Here is an 18,993-nt window from a genome sequence, read left to right as displayed (position 1 = left end):
GAATCAGGCCTTCATGGTAGAATTGCTGCAAAGAAACCACTACTAAAGGACACCAATAATAGGAAGAGACTTGCTTGCCAAGCAACACGAGCAATGGACATTAGACCGGTGGAAATTTGTCCTTTGGCCTGGAGTCCAAATTTGAGATTTTTGGTACCAACCACAATGTCTTTGTAAGACGCGGTGTGGGTGAACGGATGATCTCCGCATGTGTATTTCCCACCATGAAGCATGGAGGAGGAGGTGTTATTGTGTGGTGTTGCTTTGCTGGTGACACTGTCTGTGGTTTATTTAGAATTCAAGGCACACTTAACCAGCATGGCTACCACAGCGTTCTGCAGCAATAAGCCATCCCATATGGTTTGGGCTTAGTGGGACTATCATTTGTTTTTCAACAGGACAATGACCCAAAATCAAATCAAATCAAATGTATTTATAAAGCCCTTCTTACATCAGCTGATATCTCAAAGTGCTGAACAGAAACCCAGCCTAAAACCCCAAACAGCAAGCAATGCAGGTGTAGAACTACTACTATTATTATTATATTACTATTATTTGACCATGCTGGTCATTTATGAACATTTGAACATCTTGGCCATGTTCTGTTATAATCTCCACCCGGCACAGCCAGAAGAGGACTGGCCACCCCTCATAGCCTGGTTCCTCTCTAGGTTTCTTCCTCGGTTTTGGCCTTTCTAGGGAGTTTTTCCTAGCCACCGTGCTTCTACACCTGCATTGCTTGCTGTTTGGGGTTTTAGGCTGGGTTTCTGTACAGCACTTTGATATATCAGCTGATGTAAGAAGGGCTATATAAATACATTTGATTTGATTTGATTTAGAAGCACCTCCAAGCTGTGTAAGGGCTATTTGACCAAGAAGGAGAGTGATGGAGTGCTGCATCAGATGACCTGGCCTCCACAATCCCCCGACCTCAACCAAATTGAGATGGTTTAGGATGAGTCGGACCGCGAAGGAAAAGCAGCCAACAAGTGCTCAGTATATGTGGGAACTACTTCAAGACTGTTGGAAAAGCATTCCAGGAGAAGCTGGTTGAGAGAACGCTAAGAGTGTGCAAAGCTGTCATCAAGGCAAAGGGTGGCTATTTGAAGAATCTCAAATATAAAATATATTTAGATTTGTTTAACACTTTTTTGGTTACTACATGATTCCATATGTGTTATTTCATGGTTTTGATATTTTCATTATTATTCTACAATGTAGAAAATAGTAAAAATAAAGAAATAAAGAAAAACCCCTGAATGGGTAGGTGTTCTAAAACCTTTGACCGGTAGTGTATGTATTAATTTGTGGATGTCCATCATCCATTTTGTATGATATGTTACGTTTTAAAATCATATGAAATGTTATGAATTGCAATTCGTACAATATATTACGAATTTGTAATACCTATGCCAGAGGAGTCTGGTGGGAGGAGCTATAGGAGGACAGGCTCATTGTAATGGCTGGAATGGAATAAATGGAACAATATCAAACACATCAAACATGTGGAAACCAGATGTTTGACTCTCTTCCATTTATTCTTTTCCAGCCATTAAAATAAGCCAGTCCTTCTATAGCTCCTCCTACCAGCCTCCACTTTTGTTGCTAACGTTAGCTAGGTGGCTAACGCTAACTAGGTGGTTAACATTAGCTAGGCTGGGGGTTAGGGTTAAAGTTAGGGTTAGGTGAAGGGTTAGCTAACATGCTAAGTAGTTGCAAAGTAGCTAAAAAGTAGTAAGTAGTTGCTAATTAGCTAAAATTGTCCGTGATGAGATTTGAACACACAACCCTTGGGTTGCTGGACGTTCGCGTTATATGCCTACCCATACACCCTGACCAACCACCCTCTTTAAGTAACCTTCTGTCTTATGTAACCATATCAAACGTAACATATTATACTAATTTGAGTTTCTCGGATTTACATTTACTATGTTACGTCTAGTCTATGAGACCAGGTTGTAAAATAAGATACATTTTGCTTTGAAGAACCACATTTATTGTTGCCATAATCTGGTCACATGTTTTCATTCTCTCATAAATACACCAGGTGGCAGTGTGTGACCAAACATCACTGATTGTCATTCAATCATTATATCATGTGTCACTACAAACACACCCCACATACAGCCCAATTCCTCTGTAGTCCCAATCAACACCCAGTAAATCATCTGCCCTGGTGCGAATTGGCTTTAGGTCAGATAATATTATTAAGGGTTAATAAGTGATTATTACAGTGTTATTGTAGACCTATGGTTTATAGTGGGGATTAGTTTTATGATTTATATGACTTTACTCATAGGCTATATGCAAATCCATCAGATGATAGGCTTTGCTGACTTCCCCATTATTCTCAACAATCAATCTATGTCATTCATATTAGTGAAGGACTACCATGGGCTTCAGTCAGGATAATTGCATCAATCTATATTCCCAAATTGACTTTGGAATAAATGTGTCTTGATCTTATTTGATATGTAGGCCTATACTGGCATTTAGAAATGACACAGATATAGCCATGAACCCATTGCCCCATCTTGTAGAATGGTCATGTGCTGAGGTGATCATGCTGCTCTAGTCCACCTTAGAGCTGTTGCTAATATGGGTTGCTAGGCAATCGTCCACAGCGGGATTCCGCCTTATGGATCAGGACCTTTGTGGCGTCTCCTTGGGAATCTGAAGGTTTTACGGCCTGGCAGGAGTTCAGAATGAATTGACGAAAGAAATATCCTAACTATGAACAGTTTGTTTTTCTCAGAGAATACTGGGGGCCTGGGGCCATTCCTATTAACATGCCCCGCACTCAGATTTAAATGTCTTAGTGAAAGAAAGAATATCCCTCTGATTGCGTGGATGAGATAATGACTGTCCTTGAGATCTATAGCAGGTTGTGGGACTCCATTTCAGGATCTCAGCTGTTCAGTCACGTTTAGTCACATCAAACTCAAATTAGTACGACAAGTCCTGATGTTATATAATTTAGTTTCATTAAAAGTTTCTGTTTGATAAGTTATTTATGTAGGGAACTTAACAAGACTAGGCCTATTCTCCAGTGTTTTGTATGCTTGCGTTTCTCTTGTATCAATGAAGGCACAGTGGACATCATGCCTGAGCACAGGGGATAATTCATTGGAGACCATGGCCTGCACACTATTTGTTTCTTCTTCTTGCAGGAGTTTCATTAAGTATGCATTATGGAAGACTTCAAGAGGCAATCATGCGCTCTATTTCCTCTATTTTCTCCACATTAGCAAGAAAGTACATGGCTGTGGACGACATAGAATGCTGAATGTCTGGAATAAAACATATTTACTATGTTATAGAAACACAACATTTTCCTTACAACAGGCTGTAAAATAGGATGGCAAGGGAGAAAGAATTTATTACAGATCAGAAAATCAGCCCCAGTGGGGTCCTCAAGTTCCTCATAGAGGCTAATGAATTTATTATTATGCCCGTTTGCCAATTTTTGATGAACGTAATTCTTAACATACAACTATTTTAGATACAGTATGTACCTTGCAAAGGGAATTCAAGAGTGGCTTCTTTAAACAAAAAGAATACCGCTTTTTTTTAAAGAGCTTATAGCATTGTTGCTTTTCCCATTCCTGGCCTGCCCTATATCTGTCAGGTGACTGAGTGGCCTGTCATGGTTGTTGTCTTTGTTAAATCAGAGGTCTATTCCAGATGAACAGCCCATGGATCAATGATCCCTCTGCACAGTCCATCTTTCTTGACATTACAGTACATAGATCTCCCATTTATCACCTGGATTCCATTTCCTTAGTTTGAAATACGATCACTGGAATGAAACTGCCATTTTGGCAAGGTTGACAGGACAAGGTGATGAGAAGATAAGACAGTAAAGCATCCTCATGATACTCTATAGCAGTGTTTCTCAACCCTGGTCTTCCAGTACCCCCAAAAGTACACATTTGTATTGTAGCCCTGGACAAGCACAACTGATTCAGCTAGTCAACTAATCACCGAGCCCTCAATGAGCTGAATGAGGTGTGTTTGTCCAGGGCTACAACAACAATGTCCACTGTTGGGGGTACTGGAGGACCATGGAAAACGCTGCTCTATAGGACTCTGGTTGAAATGTTTGACTATAGAATTCTTCCTTTGTCCAGACATAATCTCTACAACACTACCATACTGCAGCAACCCTCAAAATGATATACTTCCCAGCTATAGAATGTATTTATGCATGCTGAAAAATATCTCATTAAAGTCAACATTGTTGAATATATATATATATATATATATATATATATATATATATATTATATATATATATATATATATTAGAACTGGAAGACTGAGTTCAATCATAAGGAGGACAAATTCTTGCATTTATTCAAATATCAGTGAAACTGAATCCAGGTGAGAGACTATGCAATTTGACTGCATATGAAAACATGACTCATTTAATTACTGATGAAATGTAATTTCAAATGACAAAAGTCCTCACCTTTTCATATATCCTTTGTGGAAGCAGGGTTGACTGGGAGTCTAGTGAGGACTTACGCAGGCTAGAGAAAGGAGTAGACAGGGAACCAAGGCAACACACAGATATACAACTGTCCGTCTCTCACCTCTTGGACTTCTAGAGCCGAGGTACAGTACCGCTGTCAGACAGATGGAGTGATTTGTGGCCTCTGAGTGAACTGGTAACTGTAGGGGGGACGCACTCCCTCTGGTTCTTAACTCTTGTTCAGCAGCCAATGTCTTGTGGACTCAATGAATACTTAATAGAACACATTTCTATTGCATACAGGACCGGTCTTTACGGTAGCTTTTTGTATGTAGTCAGGAATCAAGCTTGTGTGCGCTATGAAGCTTGATGGACAGCTACAGTATACCACTAGAGAGCAGTGTGCCCTGCAAAGATGTATTGAAATGAATAGATGACAACCATATCAAATCTCAGGATCAAGCTCATTTGATCATGGCAATATTTCAGCTCCATTTCATAACTTTGACCCCATTAAATGAATGTATAATACCCCTGAGTCAGACGGTGGTGTGGCATAAAGGAGCCTTCAGGAACGACCCTTAATTCCAAGGAGAACGTCCATTTCCCCTCCAGCCAATCTCCATACAGTATTTAATTCCAGGTGAATATGTGAGACCTTTTTATAGCTCAGTAATTATGTGACCTGGATCGCCTGAACCTTCTCTTATTTATGAGGCTCATATGTCTTCTCCTACATGAAAAGGCTTTTGTTTTGTATTTTGCTAGCAAAGGTAATATTTTTTTTTTCTTTGTGTTTTCTTTTATGACATCCTGCATATGAGGGATATTTCAGCTTGAATAGTACATGTATAGACAGACTATTGTAGTTCCCAGGGGAAATGGTGGCTCAAAATGAATTGTTAGGGACGTTTTCAAAGGAAAGGCTGACCTTGCAGTATCCTCATTTAAAGGCTTTGAAATTCCTTTCAATTACTTTAAACCAGGCTTCCAGACTCTCATACGTAATCACTTAAAACTTAATTTACTGTGACAGTCTCCTCCTCTCTATATCTATATGAATATAATTTGATGTAATCATTTAACTAAATACTGTATTTATTTATGCTCGATCTCAAGTAGTGCTGCCCTTTGAGTATTGATATCTCCGGTAACATAGTAGCTGAAAAGGACATTCATTCCACTGTTCCGTACGCTAATGGTCAGCATCCTGGGAAAGTCTGTGCTTGAAATTTTAAGAAAGTCATCATGGCAGATGCAAAATGGCTCTTAACATTTGCATCTTATCCATCTCTTTCCTCCTACATTAGATCCTTTTGGTTCAAGAGTTAACATAACACTTACACATGAAGATACAAGTATTTTCTAGTAGGCACATTGAAATGGCAGCTTGAAAGCATGAACCATTGTTGTTGCAGCCATTTACTGTACTGTAATGTATAGATAGAGGAAGCTAATCAATATGCTTTGCTGTGGTTATTTTTAAACTGAATTACATTACAAAACTCTGCCATCTGTTGAATCACCTCAGTAGTGCTTCACTTCCCTTCTCAGGTTATGGTGGGAGGGTGGGTGGTATTAATGACAAATTCCACAATTTATGAATGGAATGTTAACCTGCCTGACTTTCTTTTTGCCATTCCATCTGTCACCGCCTAAAACAAACATCTTGTGAAGCTGATTTCCTCATTTCCTATTTATGTAATCAGTTACACCCAATTATAAATTGTGTGGTTTGAGCCCTGAATGCTGATTGGCTGAAAGCCGTGGTATATCAGACCATATACCACGGGTATGACAATTACAGTGATAACCAGTTTATAATACCAATAAGGCACCTTGTGGGTTTGTGGTATATTGCTAATATACCAAGGTGTAGGGCTGTATCCAGGCACTCCGCGTTGCGTTGAGCGTAAGAACAGCCCTTAGTGTAATGGTTTTCTTTAGAGAAGTAGAGGAGTCAGGCGCAGGACACAGGGATAAATGTAAACAAACGTGTTTACTAAAAATATCAATAAATCTTCTCATAGGAAAATACATTGTTTGGAGAAACACCTCCAACTACACAAAACAGGAAACAATCACCGACAAGACAAACAGGAAATGCAGAGGTTAAATAATGAACATAATTAGGGAAATCAAAAACAGGTGTACACAATAAAGACAAAACCAAACGAACAGTGAAACATCGATCGGTGGCAACTAGTAAGCCGGTGACGTCGACCGCCGAACGCCGTCCGAACAAGGAGAGGGGCCGACTTCGGCGGGAGTCGTGACAGTACCCCCCTCCTGACGCGCGGCTCCAGCAGCGCGCCGACACCGGCCTCGGGGACGACCCGGAGGACGGGGAGCAGGGCGATCCGGACGGAAGCGGTGAAAATCCTGGATTAACGACGGGTCCAGGATGTCTTCCGCCGGTAGCCAGCTTCGCTCCTCCGGGCCGTACCCCTCCCACTCCACGAGGTACTGAAGGCCCGTATACGCCGGGGCCCCCTCGATGTCCAGAGGGGGCGGAGGAACCTCCCGTACCTCAGACTGCTGGAGCGGACCAGTCACCACCGGCCTGAGGAGAGACACATGGAATGAGGGGTTAATATGATAATCAGGGGGGAGTTGTAACCTATAACAAACCTCGTTCAATCTCCTCAGGACTTTAAATGGCACCACAAACCGCGGACCCAGCTTCCGGCAGGGCAGGTGAAGGGGCAGGTTTCGGGTCGAGAGCCAGACCCGATCCCCCGGTGCATAAAACGGGGCCTCACTGCGGTGGCTGTCGGCACTCGCCTTTTGCCGCCTGATGGCTCGTTGAAGACGTACATGGGCAGCGTTCCATGTCTCCTCCGAGTGCCGAAACCATTCATCCACCGTAGGAGCCTCGATCTGGCTCTGATGCCATGGTGCCAGGACCGGCTGATACCCTAGCACACACTGAAAAGGGGTAAGGTTAGTGGAAGAGTGGCGTAGGGAATTTTGGGCCATCTCTGCCCAGGGGATAAACGATGCCCACTCTCCCGGCCGGTCCTGGCAATAGGACCGTAGAAACCTACCCACCTCTTGGTTGACTCTTTCCACCTGCCCGTTACTTTCGGGGTGGAACCCTGAGGTAAGGCTGACAGACCCCCAGGCGTTCCATAAACGCCCTCCAGACTCTAGACGTAAATTGGGGACCCCGATCAGACACTATATCCTCAGGCACCCCGTAGTGCCGGAATACATGGGTGAATAGGGCCTCCGCAGTCTGTAGAGCCGTAGGGAGACCGGGCAAAGGAAGGAGACGGCAGGACTTAGAAAACCGATCCACAACGACCAGGATCGTGGTGTTACCCCGTGACGGGGGAAGATCTGTCACGAAATCCACCGATAGGTGTGACCACGGTCGTTGCGGAACGGGAAGGGGTTGTAATTTCCCTCTGGGCAGATGTCTAGGTGCCTTGCACTGTGCGCATACCGAACAGGAGGAGACATAAACCCTCACGTCCTTGGCTAACGTGGGCCACCAGTACATCCCCGTAAGACAGCGCACCGTCCGACCGATACCAGGATGACCAGAGGAGGGTGATGTGTGGGCCCAACAGATCAAACGATCGCGAACATCAAACGGCACGTACACGCGCCCAACGGGACACTGGGAGGGAGTGGGTTCTGCACGTGACGCCCATTCGATGTCCGCGTCCACCTCCCATACCACCGGTGCCACCAGGCATGAGGCTGGAATTATGGGAGTGGGCTCTGTGGACCGCTCCTCTGTATCATACAGCCGGGACAGTGCGTCTGCCTTGACGTTCTGGGAACCTGGTTTGTAGGAAAGAGTGAAAGAAAAGCGTGTGAAAAACATAGCCCACCTAGCCTGGCGAGGGTTCAGTCTCCTCGCTGCCCGAATATACTCCAGATTTCAGTGGTCAGTCCAAATGAGGAAAGGGTGTCTAGCTCCCTCAAGCCAATGTCTCCACACTTTCAGAGCCCCGACAACAGCTAACAACTCCATATCCCCCACATCATAGTTTCGCTCCGCCGGGCTGAGCTTCTTCGAATAGAAAGCACAGGGGCGGAGTTTTGGTGGTTTACCCGAGCGCTGAGATAGCACAGCCCCTATTCCAGCCTCGGATGCTTCAACCTCAACTATGAACGCTAAGGAGGGATCAGGATGCGCCAGCACTGGAGCCGTGGTAAACAGAGCCTTCAGGTTACCAAAAGCTCTGTCCGCCTCAGCCGACCACCGCAATCGCACCGGTCCCCCCTTCAGTAAGGAGGTAATGGGAGCCGCCACCTGGCCAAAACCCCAGATAAACCTCCGGTAGTAGTTGGCAAACCCTAAAAACCGCTGCACCTCCTTTACCGTGGTTGGAGTCGGCCAATTACGCACGGCTGAAATGTGGTCAGTCTCCATCTCCACCCCTGACGCGGACAAACGGTACCCAAGGAAGGAGACGGACTGTTGAAAGAACAGACATTTCTCCGCCTTGACGTAAAGGTCATGCTCCAACAGTCGACCAAGCACCGTACGTACAAGGGACACATGCTCAGCGCGGGTGGTGGAGTATATTAGAATACCATCTATATACACCACTACACCCCACCTGTGCAGGTCCCTGAAGATCTCATCCACAAATGATTGGAAGACGGATGGAGCATTCATTAACCCATACGGCATGACGAGGTACTCATAGTGCCCAGAAGTAGTGCTAAATGCCATCTTCCACCCATCCCCTCCCCTGATACGCACCAGGTTGTACGCGCTCCTGAGGTCCAATTTTGTGAAGAAGCGCGCCCCGAGCAATGACTCTGTCATACTGGCGATCAGAGGCAGCGGGTAACTGTATTATATTAAGTGGTTTGAAGCAAGGCACTTGAACTAATTATCTAAAAGTATAATGATGCATTATAATGATGCACTGGCGATCAGAGGCAGCGGGTAACTGTATTATATTAAGTGGTTTGAAGCAAGGCACTTGAACTAACTAAAAAAAAAAAAAAAAGAGGGTGAGGGGAAGGGGACTAAGTCCAGAGAGCTGTGGATCTTGTTGAACCAGTAATCTGGTTCAAACCTCGATAGTCAATGCACGGGCGTAAACCTCCATCTTTCTTCTTCACAAAAAAGAAACTCGAGGAGACAGGTGAAATGGAGGGCCGAATGTATCCCTGTCCCAGAGATTCAGCGACATATGTTTCCATAGCCACCGTCTCCTCCTGTGACAGAGGATACACGTGACTCCTGGGAAGTGCAGCGCCCTCCAGGAGCTTTATCGCACAATCCCCCGGTCGATGGGGTGGTAATTGAGTCGCCTTCCTTTTACAGAAGGCGATTGCCAAATCGGCATATTCGGGAGGAATGTGCATGGTGGAAACCTGGTTTGGACTTTCCACCGTAGTGGCACCTAAGGAAACACCTAAACACCTCCCTGAACACTGACAGGACCATCCCTTGAGAACCCTCTGTTGCCACGAAATAATAGGATCATGAGAAGCCAACCAGGGAAGACCCAACACAACGGGAAACGCAGGAGCATCAATCAGAAAGAGACTAATACTCTCTTCATGACTCCCCTGCGTTACCATAGCAATGGGAGCTGTGACCTCCCTAATCAGCCCCGACCCCAACGGACGACTATCTAGGGCATGTACAGGGAAGGGAACATCAACGGGAACAATAGGAAACCCTAATCTATTGGCCAAGGAGCGATCAATAAAGTTCCCAGCTGCGCCTGAATCTACTAGCGCCTTATGCTGGGAATGCGGGGAAAACCCCGGAAATCCTATAGATAACCACATGTGAGCAACAGGGGGGTCTGGGTGAGTGGTGTGCCTACTCACCTGAGATGTACCTCCAGTGTTCCGCCTACCACCTCGACTACCTGGAAAACCTCCCCAGCACCGACCAGCAGTGTGCCCACTGCGGTCACCTCTGGTGCATGGAATGGTTCCCCTTCCGGTCTCCCTAGTACCAGCCCCGCCCAACTCCATCGGTGTTGGGTCTAAGGGACTGGAGGATGGAACAAACGGACCCCAATCCGGACGTCCGCGGGAGGCCAGCAGGTTATCCAGCTGGATTGATAAGTCCACCAGCTGGTCCAGGTGGAGGGTGGTGTCCCTGCAGGCTAGCTCCCTACGAACGTCCTCTTGCAAACCACACCTGTAGTGATCGATCAGGGCCCACTCATTCCATCCCACACCAGCCGCCAGAGTTCTAAAATCTAGTGCAAACTCCTGAGCGCTCCTCATCTCCTGCTTTAAATGTAATAAGCGCTCTCCCGCCGCTCTTCCTTCTGGTGGATGATCAAATACTGCCCGAAAGCGGCGGGAGAAGTCCTCGTAGTCATCCCGAGTCGGGCCTTCCACCTCCCAGATGGCGTTGGCCCACTCCAGGGCTTTACCAGTCAGACAGGAGATGAGGGCGCTCACTCTCTCGCGTCCTGAGGGCGGTGGCTGGACAGCCGCCAGGTAGAGCTCCAGCTGGAGTAGGAACCCCTGACACCCGGCAGCTGTTCCGTCATACGCTCCCGGGAGCGAGAGCCGAGTCCCACCGGATATAGACGACGGTTGGGTATGATCCAGAGGTGCGCCTGGCGGTGGTGTGGCTGGGTCGACGGGACATCCTTTTCTCTCCACTCTCTCCATGGTCTGCAGCACGCAATCCATGGCAGTCATGAGACTCTGGATCATACTCGCCTGCTGCTGAACGCGCTCCTCTATATGAATAGGAGGGCTGGCTGCTCCTGCTGACTCCATTGTGTGGTCGGTGATTCTGTAATGGTTTTCTTTAGAGAAGTAGAGGAGTCAGGCGCAGGACACAGGGATAAATGTAAACAAACGTGTTTACTAAAAATATCAATAAATCTTCTCATAGGAAAATACATCGTTTGGAGAAACACCTCCAACTACACAAAACAGGAAACAATCACCGACAAGACAAACAGGAAATGCAGAGGTTAAATAATGAACATAATTAGGGAAATCAAAAACAGGTGTACACAATAAAGACAAAACCAAACGAACAGTGAAACATCGATCGGTGGTAACTAGTAAGCCGGTGACGTCGACCGCCGAACGCCGCCCGGACAAGGAGAGGGGCCGACTTCGGCGGGAGTCGTGACACTTAGCCGTATATTGGCCATATACCAAACCCCCCCGGGGCTTATTGCTTAATTATAACTCCAGTAGCATGGTGATAAGACAGAGTTAGAATACCACAATGAACCTCCCACAATGAACCTCCTTATCCCCACACAAAAAGCAACCACAATTGTGTTGCACACGAGTCAAAGACGTGCAGATAGATATTATCATGTCCAAATGTTGTGATGAGAGTTATCCCACTGGGTAAACACTGGTTTAATCAACTTTGTTTCCACGTCCTTTCAATGAAATTATGTTGAACCCATGTGGAATAGACGTTGAATTGACATCTGTGCCCAGTGGGATCTCTGTCAGGTATAGAGGCTCCATTTAGATCAGTGTGTTCACAGCACTGAGGCTCACATAAGACAGGCTGCTATCACATCCTCTCCTACCCTCAGCAGCTCTGTTTAAGCAGACGGTGACCAAATAGACCTGCTCTTTGTGCAGCTGCTGGTGTGAGACAAGACATTTAGAGACTGTGTTAGCTCAGTGACTGTGGCCGATATTAGAGAGGGGGAGCAGAGCTGCTCAGGATAGGATGGTAGCATTGCCAAGATCCAAGCACCCAACCTAGTTAGAGTTCAGATATGAATACTGTAGTGGATTTGAGCACAACTCAGGTTTAATGCAGGATATACATTACAGAAAGGATATTTTGAGAGTATTGCTTTTGAAATGAGAAGGCATTCTCGATTCTGATTGATATAGATTTTTGTTCCTCCATATGACTTATTCCCTAATTTTCCAAACCTAAGTAAATAGTCGCCACCGTAGAGATGTTCTATTTCATTATGTGGTCACTAGTATAAAGGACATGCGGAAGCATACCTACCTATGAACAGCCCTATTGATGGACGCATGATAGGAATCAGCATTACACCTGCATGAGACCTGGAAACCATGGCAACCATATGTGCTACTTCAAGCTGCTAAATTGGGTTCAACGAGGTGGGTTAAAAACGTGCGTAACGTCAACCTTGATGACTAAATACAGTACTGTAGGTGTACACAGATGGTGTGAAAATCTACAATCCAACCAAGAGAAGAGCACTTTAATCATACTGTACATCATTAAAGGCAGTGTGTTACAGCATCCACAGCACCGCATGGACTTAACATTTCTGGGAAGGGGGTTCCGCTAGTGGAACACCTGGCCTACAGCCAGTGAAATTGCAGGGCGCCAAATTCAAACAACAGAAATCTCATAATTAAAATTCCTCAAACATACAAGTATTATACACCATTTTAAAGCTAAACTTCTCGTTAATCCAACCACAGTGTCTGATTTCAAAAAGGCTTTACGGTGAAAGCACACCATGCGATTATATTAGGTCAGCGCCTAGCCACAAAAAAACATTTTCCAAAGAAGGAGAGGTGTCACAAAACTCAGAAATAGCATTAAAATTAATCACTTACCTTTGATGATCTTCATCTGATGGCACTCCCAGGTCTCCATGTTAGACAATAAATGTTTGTTTTGTTCGATAAAGTTAATCTTTATGTCCAAATACCTCCTTTTTGTTAGCGCGTTTAGTCCAGTAATCCAAATGCACAAGCGCGGGCACAAAGTCTAGACGAAAAGTCAAAAAAGTTCCATTTGAGTTCGTAGAAACATGTCAAACGATGTTTCTAATCAATCCTTAGGGTGTTTTTATCATAAATATTCAATAATGTTTCAACCGGACAACAGTGTTTTCATTAGAAAGGAAAGGGAACGGAGCCCTTGCTCACGGCCACGTGCGTGACTAAACTAAAGGCTTTCACCTGGGCCATCTGCTTAGAGTGCTCTTATTCGCTCCCCTTTCACAATAGAAGCCTGAAACAACTTCTAAAGACTGTTGACATCTAGTGGAAGCCTTAGGAAGTGCAATCTGACCCCACAGACACTGGATATTTGATAGGCATTCACTTGAAAACTACAAACCTCAGAATTCCCACTTCCTGGTTGGATTTTTCTCAGGTTTTCACCTGCCATATGAGTTCTGCTATACTCACAGACATTATTTTAACAGTTTTGGAAACTTTAGAGTGTTTTCTATCTAAATTTTTCTATCTACATTTTTTTTTCTATCTAATTATATGCATATTCTAGCTTCTGGGCCTGAGTAACAGGCAGTTTACTTTGGGCATGCTTTTCATCCAAACTTCCCAATGCTGCCCCCTATCCCTAAAGAGCTCTACTCCAGCAGGATTTTATTGAGATAATAATTTGGATGCTTGCTGAGGAGACATTAGATTGTGTCTTGAACTAAATTACATAGGCAGCACTGTTGTACTGTGTTTAACTGGATGTGTCGATACAGATGCCAGCTGCTGCAGTGAGAGACTTTCACACAGTGACAGTGAAGCAGGGAATGAGACATTATGAGGAAGCTTCTACCACTACACAGGGAAAGAAAAAAAGGGAATTAACACTCGCACTTGTCTTTTGCTACTAGCACTGACTTTTCTGATAACTACTTTGAGGAAAAATGTGCTTACTACGACTGTGATATGTGGTTGTCTCACCTAGCTATCTTAAGATGATTGCACTAACTTGCAAGTCATTCTGGATAAGAGCGTCTGCTAAATGATGCTAAATGATAAAATGTAAATGTAAGATGGCCACTTCTGTGCTCCCATCCCCCATTCAATGCATTGATTAGCAGACTCCAAAGAGGACTTCTTAAATAGGTCATTGTAATGAATATCATTCAATTACCTTCATATCCATTTGAAAATGGGGAAGAGGAAAGGTTCAATTTGTGGCTTAGTGCTCTTATTTTGGACTGCTGTACCATGTTGGGCCAGCCAGTCAAATAAATCCACCCCCCCTTCACCAGCTTGTCATTCAGGTCTGCTTCCTGTGGAACAATTCTATACCTCTACATTTGTAGGACTCTGAAAATAACAGAAGACATTAATGTTTTTAAATTAAGTTGATTGAAAATGCAACAATGATATCTATGAAATATTATGGTGTGTGAATATAAAAATATATATTTTCATTATTTGAAACAAATCCTCATAGGAGGCAGTCAAGCATTAGTCACTGGTTAGCAGACCATGAGATTGAAAATATATGAACTGATGGAACAATGGGGAGTAGTACTTGCATCTTTTCAGGGATTCTTTGGCTTTTCATGTTTTAGACACAGATTATTCTTCTTGACACACACACACACACACACACACACACACACACACACACACACACACACACACACACACACACACACACACACACACACACACACACACACACACACACACACACACACACACACACACACACACACACACACACACACACACCCACAGATAGAGAGAAAGAGATGTGAGAGGGAGAGTCAGATGGGGAGAGAGAGCTAGAAAGAGGGACAGAGAAAGAGGGAGAGGGAAGAGAGATGCATCAATTTCCCCCTACTTATCTAAGATTTGGAGGTGCAGCACTTGTTTCAAGCCAAGCAGGCAGGCAGAATAGCACATGTGAATAATATACAAATGATTCTCATTCAAATGTCCCATTATAGCTGATGGAGACAGACTTGGCAGGGTAATGATAAGAAGATTGTTTAGCTATTTATTTCTGCCTGCCGTTCCTGAGTCATCCGTCTCAGCAGAGGATCTGGTCATGAGGAAGGCCCTGTAGGTTTGTCTGCTCTCTCTCTCTCTCTCTCTCTCTCTCTCTCTCTCTCTCTCTCTCTCTCTCTCTCTCTCTCTCTCTCTTTCTCTCTCTCTCTCTCTCTCTCTCTCTCTCTCTCTCTCTCTCTCTGAATTTTGAGAATTCAGCTGTATTTCTGTTAGTGAGGCATTTTTAGTCCCTCCATCAACACCACCACCACCATAGCTGACTGACATGATGACATCACAGTCTCCATCAGCTCCTCAGCTCTGATTGACACTCTCTAGAACAGTCATTCTTATTGACAAGTAGGAATGTACAATGCTGATGAGACCAACTTGCTTTAGGATGTAGTGTATTATTTAACTCTGAAATTGGTTTACAAACATCCCTGAGCAAATGATGATTAGCACTGAGGTGGCTATTATAGTCAGTGTTCCTAGAATCACAGCATCAGCTATTACATTGAACAAATATGACCTCCTCTATGCTGCTAGTGTAGGTGAATTCACCTACAGTACTGTATCAGCCAATGCAGGCCGGCCGGTGCATCATCATATCTGTGTTTCCTCTGGGTTCTACACTCTAATCAGATGAGTCACAGTCACATCTGTGTTGGTCTGTAATTACATTTAGAGATAACCTTGGCGCACTACACCCACACCTTCCTTTTGCAAGTTAATTTGGTGTTAGTGGGAGAAAGAGGGAGAAGAGAAGATGCTTAGAGGGGATAAGAAGGATGTGTGGAGAGAGGGAAAGAGAGAGGAAAAAATGATGAAGTAAGAGGGGGATCAAAATCATTGAGTTCCTAAGGTTCACTGGTTTAGGTGATTATTATAGACCTACATTACTCCTCCATGCAGTCTCCATCACTCTCCTCCAGCCTCTAGATATCCCTTCCTATTGAATGTGTCCCGTTAGAGTATTGTCCCCCAGAGGGAGAACAGACCAGAGTGCTGGGAATCACCCATTCAGACTAAAGTGGTGACAGCTGACAGCGTCCTGCAGAGACTCGGTCAATATCCCAAATTGCACCCTATTCCCTACATAGTGCACCACCAGGGCCCTGAATCAAATCCATTTAAAAAAAATGTAAATGGCATGTTATAGAGGAGTCCAGACACTTTTTCGGCAATTTCACAATACTTTTCAGTGTGTGAGCATGCGTGTTTGGAGCGAGAAAGCACACGCAACCTTCACATGGAAAAGTATCGCTGAAGTCCAACAAAATTGAATATTAATTGCGGATAAAGTTCCTGAATGACACAATTTCATGTGTACAAGATCAAAAGAACTGCATCACTATACTGAGAATGTTGCCATTTCAAAAATGTTTTTGTAGCCTTTGTTATCTGTGTCTTGGCACTGCAGAATGAGCCTGAGGAAGTCTATCACTGGTGGGGTAAGTTTCTCAAAACCAAGTGAAATCGCCCAAAAAGTGTATGGACTCTTCTATAACATACTATTTACATTTACAAAAATAGAGATTTGAGAAAAAAAAGCTAATTTGTACTTTAAGATCTTGTGGAGGTAGAGAGGACAGAGGCAGCTACATTTGGGAGAGAGTTGACAATGTTCTACGTGGTAGACATTGGGCTTGTCTGAAATTGTTTGATTTCTTACACTATATGTCCAAATAAAATAAAATGTTATTTGTCACATACGCCGAATACAACTGGTGTAGACTTAACCGTGAAATGCTTACTTATGAGCCCTTTCCCAACAATGCAGATCAAAAATGAGTTCAAAAATAATAATTTAAAAAAAAAAATATTGTCTATGGAAATAACAGTAATGAGGCTATATACAACGAGTACTAGTACCGAGTCAATGTGCAGGGGTACGAGTTAGTTGAGGTAATTGAGGTAAAATGTAAATATAGGTAGGGACAAAAGTGACTAGGCAATCACAATAGATAATAAACAGAGTAGCAGCAGCGTATGTGAAGAGTGTGAAGAGAGTGTGAAAGTGTGAGTGTGTGTGGCATCAATATACGTGTGTGTGTGTGTGTGTGTGTGTGTGTGTGTGTGTGTGTGTGTGTGTGTGTGTGTGTGTGTGTGTGTGTGTGTGTGTGTGTGTGTGTGTGTGTGTGTGTGTGTGTGTGTGTGTGTGTGTGTGTGTGTGTGTGCGCGCATGTGTGTATGTTGGAGTGTCAGTGTAGTATGTGTGAGTGTCTGGGTAGAGTCCAGTGTGTGTGCATAGAGCCGGTGCAAGAGAGTCAGTGCAAATAAAAAGGGGGTCAATGCAAATAGTCAGGGTAGCCATTTCATTAACTGTTCAGCAGTCTTATGGCTCGAGGGTAGAAGCTGTTCAGGAGCCTTTTGGTTGCAGACTTGGTGCTCCGGTACCACTTGCCTTGTGGTGGCGGAGAGAACAGTCTATGACTTGGGTGGCTGGAGTCTGACCATTTGTATGGCCTTCCTCTGGTATCGCCTGATATAGTTGAAAATTGCGCCCTTGGCTTTGACGCAGGAGGGCAGCCATGTATGTGCTCTATTCATTTGAGAATTAGAATTGGTATTCATTTGAGTATTCCAATGCTTTATATTGTGTGGGGATTAGGGGGTAACTTGCTTAAATATGTAGCAACCAACTACTGTCCTGTAGCTGATGTACAGCTGCCAATTTAAGCTTGTGTGCTTGCTACACATTGGTAATTGCAGTGGTGAGATGTCATTTACCAGTTTAAAACTGATTAAAACACAGTAAATCTATGGAAAGCCTACTGTATGCCGATGGCTCAATAGCGTACACATTTGCGTACACATTTGTGTTAAGATCATACCATTTGTTGTCCTACAATCCACCAACTTTAACATAGGTGTCAATAGAGGTTTATCAAAAGCCTAACATAGGCTAGTGTGGTTAGTGGCATACATTTTAGACTGTGGGTTTGCCATACTAGTAGCCATTCAGAGATTACATGTTCTGGCTTTCTGCATCTAGACTTCATCTGTCATAGTGAAAGTGCCAACCCACAATGGCACCAATGCATGCTAATCCTCCCCCAGCCACACGTGATTCCTACAAGGGCAGCTTGAGTTGGGAATTAAACAACACCTCCCAATTGCTTACAGTCACATTTCCCATACATCTGTTGACCTGAGTGGGGATGTGCATGGCAGGAGAGTTGTCCAAAATGCAGGGATGAGTTTGTATAGGCCCTACTCATGGGGCCAAGGGAGGGACACCTGTCTGTTAATCCAATCTATGCCCAATAAGGCAAAAAGATCTGAGCTCATAATATCTGGTTGTTGTATCAAACTTGAGGTAATCTCCTTTACAGTAACATGAAATACTTTTGTGAATGGGTACTCTGCTCCTAGTAATCCTATGTTTTCTTGGTCTGGTATCCATCTGTTTGAACTTGAACCAGCCAACTCCTCTGATGTGTGTTCACTGTCATGACTTACTGCACATGACCAAGTACTTGGCTAAAGCATAAACTTATCCGGCTCCCAGACTTGAGTTTACTTTCTCCTTACATGCATGTTTTGCACTTTTGTGTTCTAAATCTTCAATGTGTCTCTGTTATGTTTGAAGTTGAAAATTGCGCCCTTGGATTTGATGCAGTTGGACAGCCAATAGTTGCCAGGAAAAGACTCCTTCCTGGAAGCCACAACATGGCACAGCCAATATGTTTAAGGCAGAAGAGTGAGGACGGTTTGTCACAGTGTGTATGTGCTCTATGGCCTAAATATGGTGTTTGGAGTCGTATGTAGTTAAGAACTACATAGTTAATGACAATATCTTCACATGAAAATAATGGCACTTAAAATGACATCACATTAGCCTAGGT

Source organism: Salmo salar, chromosome 20, assembly GCF_965601325.2.
Source record: "Salmo salar chromosome 20, fSalSal1, whole genome shotgun sequence".
Taxonomy (NCBI): domain Eukaryota; kingdom Metazoa; phylum Chordata; class Actinopteri; order Salmoniformes; family Salmonidae; genus Salmo; species Salmo salar.
Note: the sequence above shows the minus strand (reverse complement) of the source record.